Source organism: Sorghum bicolor, chromosome 5 (assembly GCF_000003195.3).
Source record: "Sorghum bicolor cultivar BTx623 chromosome 5, Sorghum_bicolor_NCBIv3, whole genome shotgun sequence".
Taxonomy (NCBI): Eukaryota; Viridiplantae; Streptophyta; class Magnoliopsida; order Poales; family Poaceae; genus Sorghum; species Sorghum bicolor.
Genome location: NC_012874.2, coordinates 57,876,706 through 57,889,877, shown reverse-complemented (window position 1 = coordinate 57,889,877; position 13,172 = coordinate 57,876,706).

Sequence of the window (13,172 nt, the reverse complement as noted above, 5' to 3'; positions counted from 1 at the left end):
GGACAATTTCTTGGTTTCATGGTGCATCAAAGGGGGATTGAGATAAGTCGAAGATCTACCGATGCCATCAATAAGATAGTGTCCCCTACCAACAAGACCGAGCTCCAATCCTTGATCGGCAAGGTAAATTTTATCAGAAGATTTATATCTAATTTATCTGGTAAAATTCATGCTTTCAGTCCTCTTCTTAAGTTAAAGGCCGATCAAGAGTTTGTTTGGGGAAAAGAACAGCAGTTGGCTCTGGATGAAATCAAGAATTATTTAGTAAATCCTCCAGTTCTAATTCCACCTCAGCAAGGAAAGCCCTTCAGATTGTATTTGTCTACCGATGGGATGGTCATCGGTTCGGCTTTGATTCAGGAGTTTGAAGGGAAGGAGCGTGTAATTTATTATTTAAGCAGGAGGTTGATTGATGCTGAGACCAGGTATTCGGCTATTGAAAAATTGTGTTTGTGCTTATATTTCTCTTGCATCAAGTTGAGGCATTACTTGCTATCGGCCGAATGCACTGTTATTTGCAAAGATGATGTGGTTCGGTACATGCTGTCCATGCCGATTATGAGTGGTAGGATCGGTAAGTGGATTTTAGCGCTGTCGGAGTTCGATCTGCGTTATGAATCGGCTAAGGCAGTTAAGGGACAGATTATAGCCGATTTCGTAACCCAGCATTACGGCACAGTGGAGGCTTTGGAAATTGTGCCTTGGACGCTTTTCTTTGATGGGTCTACATGTGACCGGGGGGCGGGAATCGGCATGATACTAGTTTCCCCTCGGGGAAGGAAGTATCAGTTTTCCTTGCCGATTGTTGCTACATCAACAAATAATCAGGCTGAGTATCAAGCTTTAATAATGGGATTAGAGTTGTTGAGAGAGGTTCATGCTGATGCTGTTGAGGTCTTCGGGGATTCTATGCTAGTTATAAATCAATTGGCTGGGAGCTATGAATGCCGAAGTGAAGTTCTCATAACTTATTACGAGAGGAGTATGCAACTGTTAAAGGAATTCATGGATTTCCGAGTAGAGTATGTTCCTCGATTGCATAATGAAGAGGCGAATCGGTTGGCTCAGCATGCTTCAGGATATCAGCCTATAATTAATGCAATATCGGCAATTGGTGCCGATGATTGGAGAAAAGAAATCGTTGATTACTTGAATGATCCGTCCAAGAAAGTTGAGAGACGGGTTCGGTTTCAAGCCACCAATATGTGCTCCTCGAAGATGAGTTGTACTACCGAACTATTGATGGAATTCTTCTTCGATACTTGAGTGATGATGAAGCTAGAAGTTTGATGGGAGAAATCCATGAAGGGGTATGTGGAGCACACCAGTCGGCTTTCAAGATGAAGTGGATGATTAGGAGGAATGGATATTTTTGGCCGACCATACTTGAGGATTGCTTTAAGTATTTCAAGGGATGTCAAGATTGTCAAAAGTTTGGTAACATTCAAAGAGCACCGGCATCGGCTATGAATCCTATTATCAAGCCTTGGCCGTTCCGGGGATGGGCTATTGATCTAATCGGCCAGATTTATCCACCATCTAGCAAGGGGCATAAGTTTATTCTGGTTGCCACCGATTATTTCACTAAATGGGTTGAAGCTATTCCTTTGAAGAAGGTCACATCGGCCAATATGATTGATTTTGTGAAGGAGCACATTATTTACCGATTTGGGATTCCTCAAACAATTACTACCGATCAAGGCACTATGTTCACATCGGGGGAGTTTGATGAATTCGCAATCGGAATGGAGATTAAAGTGTTGAATTCTTCTCCTTACTATGCCCAGGCTAATGGGCAGGCCGAGGCGTCTAACAAAGGAATCATTAAGCTTATCAAGCGGAAGATTGAAGAAAATCCTAGAAGGTGGCACATATTGTTGAATGAGGCCTTGTGGTCCTATCGGATGGCCTGTCATGGATCAACTAAAGTCGCACCTTATCAGTTGGTGTACGGACATGATGCAGTATTGCCTTGGGAAGTTAAGACTGGGTCTAGGCGACTATCTTTTCAGGACCAGTTGGCTGCCGATAATTATGCTACTTTGATGACGGACGAGTTGGATGATCTAGCAGGGCATCGGCTAAAAGCTTTGATAAACATAGAAGAAAACAAGAAAAGGGTTGCTAGATGGTACGATAAGAAGGTAAAGGCTAAGGAATTTGCCGATGGAGACTTAGTGTGGAAATTAATCTTACCGATCGGGACTAAAAGTTCAAAATTTGGAAAATGGTCTCCTAATTGGGAAGGTCCCTATCGGATAAGTCGATCGGCTCCTGGTAACGCCTACATTCTAGAAACTCTCGAAGGAGTTGAGTTTCCCAGAGCATTAAATGGCAAATATTTAAAGAAATACTACCCCAGTATATGGGTCGATGCATGAAGATTTAAGTGCCGATAACACTCCTATCGGCTGGATTAAAATGTATCTGAGGCCGAACTTAGTGTTTCAAAAGTTGCCGATAACAATCCTATCGGCTAGATTAAAATAGCAAAGAAACTGGAGGTGCAGAGGAGTAAAGATGTGTTGCTGATGGGTGCTTCATGCGTTCAGCAGCGCCTAGGTTGCCGATATGGCGCGCAGCCGGATTTGGTTGGCTGCCTCTATCTCCCTGATATCGTCATCGGCAGAGCCTTCTATCGGCTTCAGCTTTTTCTTCAACTGCAGTGCCTTGCGCCCGTGGATGTTTCGCTCTTGCTCAAGGAGCTTGATGGTCTCTGGCAGTTGGCTCTCTTCCTGTTGAGCTTGGGATAAGGCGTCTTCCACTCGCTTGAGTTCTGCCAGCAGGGCTTCTCTTTTTGTCGATAGGTCAGAAATCTTCTGCTTCAGCGCGTCTCCTGAAGATCTCAAGGTGCCGATGTTCTTGTGCTTCTCATCAGTCAGGAGCTTCTCTTTCATCATTTCTTCAGAAAGCTGGGTCTGAGCAGCTCTGTTGGCAAGGCGCCGAGAAGCCCTCTGATACTGCAGCTGACGACTCTCCAGATGTGCAGCTTGGAAGAGGATTTCTTCGACATCGGCTAGAATCTGGCCTCTGAGAGTCCTGAACAGAACCTTGGCTGGGTCGGAGTCATCGACCAGTTGTGCCGAATCCTGACGAAGGAGAGCCGATAGTTCTTCCAGCTTGGCTCTGATCTCTGCCGATGCGATCCCAACTGCCCAGGAAGAGCTCGCTTCCTCGCCTTCATCATCGGAGATGTCAATAGCAAAAGAGAATAGGCTGTCAGGAGAGTCCTGCTCCTGAAAAGGAAAATAAAGTGAGTCAGTCCATGATCAAAATGCCGGTAAAAATATTGATGGGAGCTGGATAACTTACTTGCTTCAAGGCAATCTCTTGCCTTTGACTGGAGGATGCCGATGGAGCTGCGGGCTGATCGGTCAGAGATGCCGATGGAGCTACAGATTGATCGGCCAAGGTTGCCGATGGAACGACGTCAGCTGGAAATTAAAAGTCATTATGAGATGAAAAGATGGGTTCATCGGTATTAACTTTGTAAATATGTTACATTGAGGAAGGACGGTACTTGTCTGAATGGAGGAAACCACCGATGTTATAATGAAACCTGCTAGATCGGTGGTTGGTTCATGAACATCAGCCGATGTGTTTTCTGGCTGAGGTACTTCTTGTTGGGGTTCTTCTAGTTGAGTTTCTTCTACCTGTGGTGCTTCTTGCGTTGGAGGGGGAGATGGTGCTTGCTGAATCTCTACGTCTGGAGGAGAAGGGGAAGATTCCACCGGAATGGGAGATACCGGAGGAAGAGGAGGAGGAATTGCCACTTTCTAGCGCTTTGTTTCTGCCCTGGTACTCTTGGCACCCTTTCTCTTCTACTGGCTGGACTGGGGGGCATCCGCACCTTGGCTCTTGGTTTTTGCCGATGCACTGGTTTGCTGTAACAACAAAGAGGGATTTGTGAATACAAGTGTGGCCGATGTAAAGGTAAAGATCGGTATAAATGAAGAGGGTTAGCAGTTACCTTAAAAGCCTGTGCTAGGGCGGAAGCAACTACCGATGGTGAAGTCTGGGTCTTCCTGGTGGTGACCTTCCTCAGGCGTATACCTCGATGCACGATGGAAGCCAAGGTAGGGGCGTTGTGGCCGATTGAAGAGATTGGGCCTGATGCAAATAGATCAATCGGCTTGCCACTTTTGCTGACCGATGGAGGGGTATCATCAACCTACAGAAAAGTTCAAAAGTAAATTGCCAATAGAAACAGGATTGAAAGAATTGAAACATTGGTTCGAAAACACTTACAGTGTCATTGGGAACTTCGTACTCAGGGTCAATCATGCCGCGGTACGTGAGGGCCGATTTACAGAACAGATGCTCCTTCCATTCTGCCCACCACTGCTTGTATGCCTGAGTGATGAAAGCGGCTGGAACCCACTCCGATAAATCCACGTCTGTATCGGCACTCGATGGCAGTTGGGCTACTCGGATCTATTCAAGGAGGCTGTTGATGGTTTCCCTGGGCTTTATCACATCGGCGTAGCCGAGTGCGATCGGTAGCTGACCGAAAGATAACTGACGGGCTAGTGCCGATGGGTTGTAAAATTCATAAGTCTGGGGGGAGGTTTTCCCACTACCAAAGAAATTCACTGGTATGGCTCTGGGAGTCACTATTGCCATCATTGCTTCATTGTCCCGGTCAAGTGCTTCGTCAAATGGGTTGAAAACCAGGGGAAACATACTGTCTGGATCATCATAGGCCAACCATGCTCGCTCATCTCTGGCCAAGCCCTCATACAGAGTTTGGAAGAATCGTCTGAACTGATCCGGATTACCCCCTGAACCAGGCAAAACTATGACAGCTTCGCCAAAGTTTAAGGGAGCACGTGTTGCCGATTTCTCTTCACCCAACACATGATTTTCAGCTATGTCTCTTGGGAAACGCTGTGTAAATAGGTTGAATTCAAGGCGCTTGTGCAGATGCAGATTGAGCCACATATTGATGAACCACCAGGGGCCTCCCAGGTTGCCGATAGACTGGCCAAGCAAGAGCTTCTTAGTCACTTGGTGGAGGAGGTGATAGGTCGCTCCAAGCAGGTATCGGCCGAGGGGAAATCGGCCACCATTGGCCAGATTTTCTGCTGCTGCTAGATGAACAGAAGTTGGTCCTGCCGATCGACCGCAAAACACGAATTTATCTAACCACATGTTCATAAAGCAGGTTTGCTCCTCCATGTCAACAGGGCCTGTTTTGCGGTATTTTTGGATATACCCTGACCAGCCGCCGATGGAGCGGGTTTCTACCTTAGCACTAGGTTTGGTATCAAAAAAGTGGGTGCTATCGGCAGAAGAAATGTCTAGCCCGGTGAGCATAGCCACATCGGCAAGAGTGGGGGAAACAGGGCCATGGCCAAAGACAAAGGCGTTGAGCGTGTCTGACCAGAAGTATGAAGCAGCTATCAATAGTGACTCGTTCCTATGCATATCGGCAATGGACAACCTAATGCATTGGGCTAGATTTCTTTCACCCCATTGGACTTCATTTGAGTTGCTGACCCTCAAAAACCAATCTGTCCACCCCACGGTAGGGCTGGGCCAGGAACGAAAAGTATCCTTCCACAGATCCAAAGAAAAGTTCTCTGCTCTAAAAGGGATCCTGTTGGTTTCTGCGTTTATGAGGTTGGTTGGATCTGGGTCCCCTAACGGGCCAAGGCATTGGAGGTGTGTCGGTCAGTGGGGATGACAATTTTGTTAGCCGATTCCTAATAAGATATATAAAAAAACACAAGGAAAGAAGGGGGAAAAGTATTCAGTACGACGGATTGCAGATGAACAAGGGTGCGAGAAAAGTACAAGAGATGGTGCGAAGGACTGACCTCAGGGATGATGAAGTTGACGGCCATTTTTGCGACGGAGGAGGTACTTGAGAGTTTCGGAATTAGTGAAGAAGGGATTTCGTCGAGGATCTTGGAGCTTTTGGACAGCGCCGCCACTGGAAAGGTGAAGTCGGAGTTGTGGAATGATGTGATAGAGAAGGAGTACTCGAGAAGGAACTATTTATAGGACAAAACGGGCAAGGGCAAATCTGACTTATCTCTTTGCCGCATCCGAGAAACCTGAGGGTGCTCAGGAAGATATGGTAACTATTCGCACGGTAATGAAGGGATTGTGCAGGTGATTTGACAGAAAGCGGTCATTATCCAGAGATATTTTACTATGCGGGATCTCCTGGTCGGTCCATCGGCAGCGTCCTGTAACGGTCATATTGCCGATGGGTAAATAAAGTGGAGATAGCCGTTTGTATGAACATCCTGATCAGTCCATCGGCAAATCCTTGTAACGGTAATATTGCCGATGTGCGGTTAAAAAGGAAAATGTCTGTTTGGGAAGTTGAGGATTTCGAAGGATCTGCAAAAGAATAGGATCAGAGTTGTTCAGATTGAGGTTGTCGGTTACCAGATTGGGAGCATTAATTGTGGGAAAGGGCATCATTACTGCAGAGAATTTTGGAGCATTAGTGATTTCATACTCCAAAATTGGGGGGCATGTGTTGACACCGTTTTTGGGCACGTGTCCATGTTTGATAGAGTGCAGGCAGGTGGGACATGACGGCGGTGTTTTGTCTACAGGATGAGTTGCCGATGAGGATGGTTGCCGATGAAGGAAGGGTTGAACGTGACTAAGTCTATAGGTGGTGATGTGTCTGTACCGATGGCTACGACAAGGAAGTCTACCGATGGCTATGGCAGGGGAGTCTGCCGATGATACGGAGGGAGAATCTGGAAGCTGCCGATCGGTTTGTGGAGGTGTTCTAGTTTGTCACGGGGGAATAGCTTTATGTTTTCTTTAGTTATTTAAATCGTTTTGTGTACGGATTTTGTGTAATTTGGAATTCGAATTCTAGTCGTGTCTGGTTGTAACTCTTTGGGCAGGGTATAAATATAGACCCTAGGGCCTTGTAATGAGGGATCTATCAATCAATCAAACACACGTTTCTACTCATATTCCAGCATCTACTTTTTCGACGACTTCGTCATACTTTTTCCTTTTCGTTATGAGTTCTTAGGAATTCGTCGACTTAAGCTCGGCGTGTTCTCAAGTTCCGCGTGAGTACCTCTTAGCCGTGACATCCGGGCGCATCGCTGTTGTCAGGACTAAAGTATTCGAGTTACCACATTTGCCGATAGTAAGGTCAAATCGGCTGGCACGCCTTAACGTTTGAATCGGGTATTAGCCCTTTGTGTTTGCAGACCAGCTTTTGCACCAACAGTTTACTTTAATCTCTTCGCGTAGAGTTTAGAGTAATCATTGCTGGCATAAACGTGGTGTTTAGGCTGGGGTACTCATAAATATTCCCTGACTAGCTGGACCGTGGTAGTAGTGAGGAACGTGACAATTCCGAGTTACCTTTGCAGACCATATCTCGTTAGCAGGAAGAATAGGGTTTATAGGTGCGGGTTGAACATCCTTTGTGGTGTCTAGATTCCGTTAGCCTCCCCATTAGAATAGTAGATCATCCTTACCAAGGTTAGAAGGAGACTACGGTTGCAGTCTTCTCTATTTATCACTCACATCGAAAGACATTCTTTGTGCCTAAAGGGTTAGTAGTAATAGACCGGTTAGTCAGATGCACTCTTTCTCCTAGTGGTAAAAAAATAAATACGATACTCTGGATAATTTCCTGGGTGAAGTGCTCACCGATATCCGTGCGCTTGCGGATCAATTCCTGATTGCGTTCTCAAATATCAGCAAGCATTTCTGGCGCCATTGCCGGGGAGAAAGACGGTTTGCTGAGATAACCTTAAGTCTTACTACTAGCTTGTATCTATACTTTTATCTTTTATATTCTTTATTTATTTTCTTTACTCTTACCTTATGGAAAACCAAAATTCTAAATCGATCCATGAGTCTGTGATCCCTTCAGTAACTGACCTTTTACCATGGGAATCATCACAGTCTATCCAAACATCCCAGTATAAGTTAAGTTCTAGGTTGATTGCCATGATTCAAAACCTATCTTTTTCGGGAAAGGAAGACGAAAACCCTTACCTTCATATTAGAGATTTTGAGCAAACATGTGATTGTCTTCGCATTGAAGGCATTTCTGATAAAACTTTACGTTGGAAGCTTTTTCCTTTTTCCTTAAGGGGAGAAGCTAGACAATGGTACAGTCAGAAGGTAAGTCAACAACAAGGTGAATGGGGAGTTTTACGAGCCAACTTTTGTCTAGATTTCTATTCCCTTGACCGTATAGCCAACCTTAGACTCGAAGTCCTATCTTTTAAACAAAAAGATAATGAAACTTTGGGAAAATCCTGGAAACATTTTTCTGATCTTTTAGAATCTAGTCCAAACCTTAATCTTGAAGACCCTGTTCTTTTATTCCACTTTTTCGAGGTCTTCAGAAAAATCACAAACAAATGCTACACACAATGTCTAGAGGTTCTTTCTTTCGAATCCCTACTGATGAAGCTAGAGTGATCCTAGATAGAATCCTAGAAGCTGAGATGGATAATACCCTTCATGATGAAACCTACGAAGCCGAAGTAGACACTCTGCCAAATTCTTCATCTACTTTAGCTATCCCAAGTTCTGAGCCACAAAAGGAAGAAATTCCACCACCGGACTTCATGCTGGATATAGAATCCGATCTTTTTGCCAATTTTGGAAATATTTCAAACTACCATTCTATTGACAAACCCCAAAACGGTCAGTTTAGCATTTATTTGCCAAGTGAATATCAATTGAGAGAGCTTATCTCAGTAATGAGTAGCGAATGGTTGGAGGAATCAGAGCTTTCCTCTGATGTGATCCGTTTGGACACACCCTCTATAACTATACGCTGTGCTTATAATTCTGATCGATTTAATGCTCTTTATAATCCTATTGTGGGGATCAACATCATGTCTAAATCTTTTGCACTTAAATTATTTAAAAATCTTGTCTTAACCCCCACAACAAAGGTCATAAAGGAATCTTCGGGATGATTAGTCCCCAGTCTTGCAATTATCAATGTCCTACCTCTTACGGTAGAAGGCTCCATGGTTCATTTGAACTTCTATATCATTGATACATGGGACTTCGACCTGTTGATAGGACAACCTTTTAGAAGACTCCTTTATGAAGGTCATACTGGAAAGCTACACATTTCTTTTGGAAAAACTTTTAAATTCCCAATAACAATTTCACACTCCTTAAACAATAAGGCCGAATCATATCTTTTGCCTGATCCTATGGAGGAGGTAAAGGCTGCATCTCTAGAGCTTTTAGATGAACCAGACTTAGAAGACGAAACTCCTTTCTTCACAGAAGAAGAAGACGAACCTTCTGAGCCTGAACCCTTAGATGAGTTTGCAGAAACACCTAGACCCCCCATAGAGCTTAAAACTTTACCACCCGGTCTTACATATGCTTTCCTAAACAATAATCCAGAGTTCCCTGTGATCATTAGCGATAAACTCACTCAGGATGAAACTCTATGATTAATGACCATTCTTGAGAAACATCACTCAGTTTTTGGCTACTCACTTCAAGATCTTACAGGAATCAGTCCTATGATTTGTACCCATCGTATTCCAACAGATCCTTCTGTTTCACCTTCTCGAGAACCCCAACGTAGACTTAACAACACTATGAGAGAGGTAGTTAAAAAGGAAGTTATAAAGTTGCTGCATGCAGCGATTATATATCCTGTGCCGCACAGTGAGTGGGTAAGCCCAGTACAAGTTGTGCCCAAAAAGGGAGGCATGACTGTTATTATGAATGAAAAGAACGAGCTAATTCCGCAACGCACCGTCACAGGATGGCGGATGTGCATAGACTATAGAAAACTAAACAAAGCCACGAGAAAAGATCACTTTTCCTTTACCTTTCATAGATGAGATGCTAGAGCGGTTAGCAAACCATTCGTTCTTCTGTTTCTTAGATGGATATTCAGGGTATCATCAAATCCCGATCCATCCTGATGATCAAAGCAAAACCACTTTTACATGCCCTTATGGAACTTATGCTTATCGTAGAATGTCTTTTGGGTTATGTAATGCACCAGCTTCTTTTCAAAGATGCATGATGTCTATATTTTCTGATATGATTGAAGAGATTATGGAAGTTTTCATGGATGATTTCTCTGTTTATGGAAAAACTTTTGATAGTTGTCTTGAAAACTTAGATAAGGTTTTGCAAAGATGTGAAGAAAAGCACTTAATCCTTAATTGGGAAAAATGTAATTTTATGGTTAGGGAAGGAATAGTGCTTGGACACTTAGTGTCTGAAAGAGGTATTGAGGTAGACAAAGCTAAAATTGAAGTAATTGAACAACTACCTCCACCTGTGAATATAAAAGGAATTCGAAGCTTTCTTGGCCATGCTGGTTTTTATCGTAGATTCATAAAAGATTTTTCATTCATTGCTAGACCACTTACTCTTTTGCTAGCCAAGGATGCTCCTTTCGAATTTGATGATGCATGTCTAACATCTTTCAATTTATTAAAGAAAGCACTCATCTCTGCACCAATCATTCAACCCCCTGATTGGTCGTTGCCTTTTGAAATTATGTGTGATGCCAGTGATTATGCTGTGGGGGCAGTATTGGGACAAACTAAAAATAAGAAGCATCATGCAATTGCTTATGCCAGTAAAACTTTGACAGGAGCTCAACTTAACTATGCAACCACTGAAAAAGAGCTTCTGGCTGTTGTCTTTGCCATTGATAAATTTAGATCTTATTTAGTTGGAGCTAAAATAATTGTTTACACTGATCATGCTGCACTAAAATATTTGCTCACTAAAAAAGATGCTAAACCTCGCCTGATTAGATGGATCTTATTACTCCACGAATTTGACTTAGAAATAAAAGATAAAAAGGGAGTAGAAATTCTGTTGCTGATCACTTGTCTAGAATGTATTTTAAGAGTCCACAGGAAACCCCCATCAATGATTCACTCCTAGACGACATGCTCTACGGGATTAATAGGTCTGACCCCTGGTATGCAGATATTGTTAATTTTATGGTTTCAGGGTATGTACCACCAGGAGCAAACAAGAAGAAGCTTATTCAAGAAAGTCGTTCACATATATGGGACGAGCCATATCTCTTCCGAGTATGCTCTGATGGCTTACTCAGGAGATGTGTGACCACTGAGGAAGGATGGAAGATCATCGACAGATGTCATTCATCACCATATGGAGGTCACTATGGAGCATTCCGTACACATTCAAAGATCTGGCAGTGTGGATTCTACTGGCCTACAATGTATGAAGACACGAAGCAATATATCAGAAGATGTGGTCCATGCCAAAGGCACGGAAACATAAATACAAGGGATGCAATGCCACTCACCAACAATCTTCAGATTGAGCTCTTTGATGTCTGGGGAATAGACTACATGGGTCCATTTCCTCCATCAAAGAAGTGCGAGTACATCTTGGTGGCAGTTGACTATGTCTCCAAGTGGGTAGAGGCATTACCTTGCAAGCATGCCGATAACGTCAGTTCAAAGAGGATGTTTGAAGAAATTATATTTCCAAGATTTGGAGTCCCCAGAGTAGTGATAAGTGATGGAGGAGCACACTTCATCGACAAACTCTTCAAGCAATATCTATCAAAACATGGAATCCGTCACAACGTCGCTACCCCCTATCATCCTCAGACAAGTGGCCAAGCAGAGACTTCAACAAACAAATCAAGAATATTCTTCAGAAGACAGTAAATGAAATGGGAACGGCGTGAAAGACAAGTTACCCGATGCACTCTGGGCATACCGGACAGCATACAAAACCCCAATTGGAATGTCTCCATACCAATTGGTGTACGGGAAGACTTGCCACCTACCTGTTGAACTAGAGTTCAAAGCACACTGGGCCATAAAGAGATGGAATATGGACCTAGATGTTGTTGGAGATTATAGAAGAATGCAACTATCATAATTGGAAGAATGGCGAGAGAAGGCATATCACAATTCAAAGATCTACAAAGAGAGAGTCAAGAGGTGGCATGACAAGAGAATCAAGAAGGAGTTCACACCCGGAGATAAGGTATTACTTTTTAATTCCAGGGTGAAGCTTTTCGGGCAAGGAAAACTCCGGAGCAAATGGGAAGGACCATTCAAGGTAATTAATTCATCATCCCACGGAGCTATCACACTTCAAAATGACGAAGGTACGTTATTCAAGGTAAATGGTCAACGTCTTAAATTATTTTTAGAGCCCAATAAAGAATTAGAAGAAATAGACGTAGTCCATTTTTACCTTCCCATGGAGAATTAGAGCCCGACCTTTTTAGTCTGATGTTTTTGGGTCATATATATATTTTTCTAAATAATTTCACATCTAGAAACGCGCTCGAGAAAGTGGGCCCGCAGAGGGGCCAGAGAGAGGGCGGGCGCCCAAATCAGGTGGGCGGGCGCCCCGCTCCTGTTCCCCCTCGGTCCCGATTTTCTCTGTTATGGAAAATGCACTTATGGTAATCCAAATAATCCCTCAGATGGAAAGTTTCGCACGCACGTCGACGGGAGCAACCCGAACAACCCATAGAGGCACTTTTTGACCCCTATATAAACAGACCCCTGACCTCAGTTTTCAAACACCAAGCCACCAAGCCTTCTCTCCTTCAATTAGAGCTTGATTAGTTCCTTGCTGCTTCAATGGCCGAGAAGTACCACGATGATTGGGAAGTCGTCCCCTTCAACCTGAACATGGAGCCTGTGGAAGACCCTGATGCCCGTGCTCTCGTCCCGGCCAACACAGAGTGACAGCTAGAAGCCATGCCACTACGACAACGCAGCTCCACCCAATCTTACCATGCTCAACCAGTTCTCACCGCACGACCACAACCCCTACTCCTCAAAGGATCATCATCCAAGACGAAGACCACTATCAAGGTGCCAACCGGCACAAGGATCCTTCCACCTAGACCCAACGAGAGGGTCGTTGGAGTCAAGACCAACCGGAGCGGCGAGATCAGCAGTATTCGCTAAACTACGGAGGAAGAAAGGCCTTACTTTGAAGGGATTAGAGCAGCCAAAGTCCGTTTCATCCCTCCAAAGGCAGCCCCGAAGCACTCTCTCAGTGCTTTTGAGACACCTCCCAAGCGTCGCAAGACTATAATGGATATTGATGAGGAAGTTCGCAGGCTAGATAGAGTTATCATAGACCTCCAGTCCTCGATTAATTCCCTCACTAGGCAGCTCTCTAACCACAACACCGTTATACTAGGCCTTAGGCAGGATCTT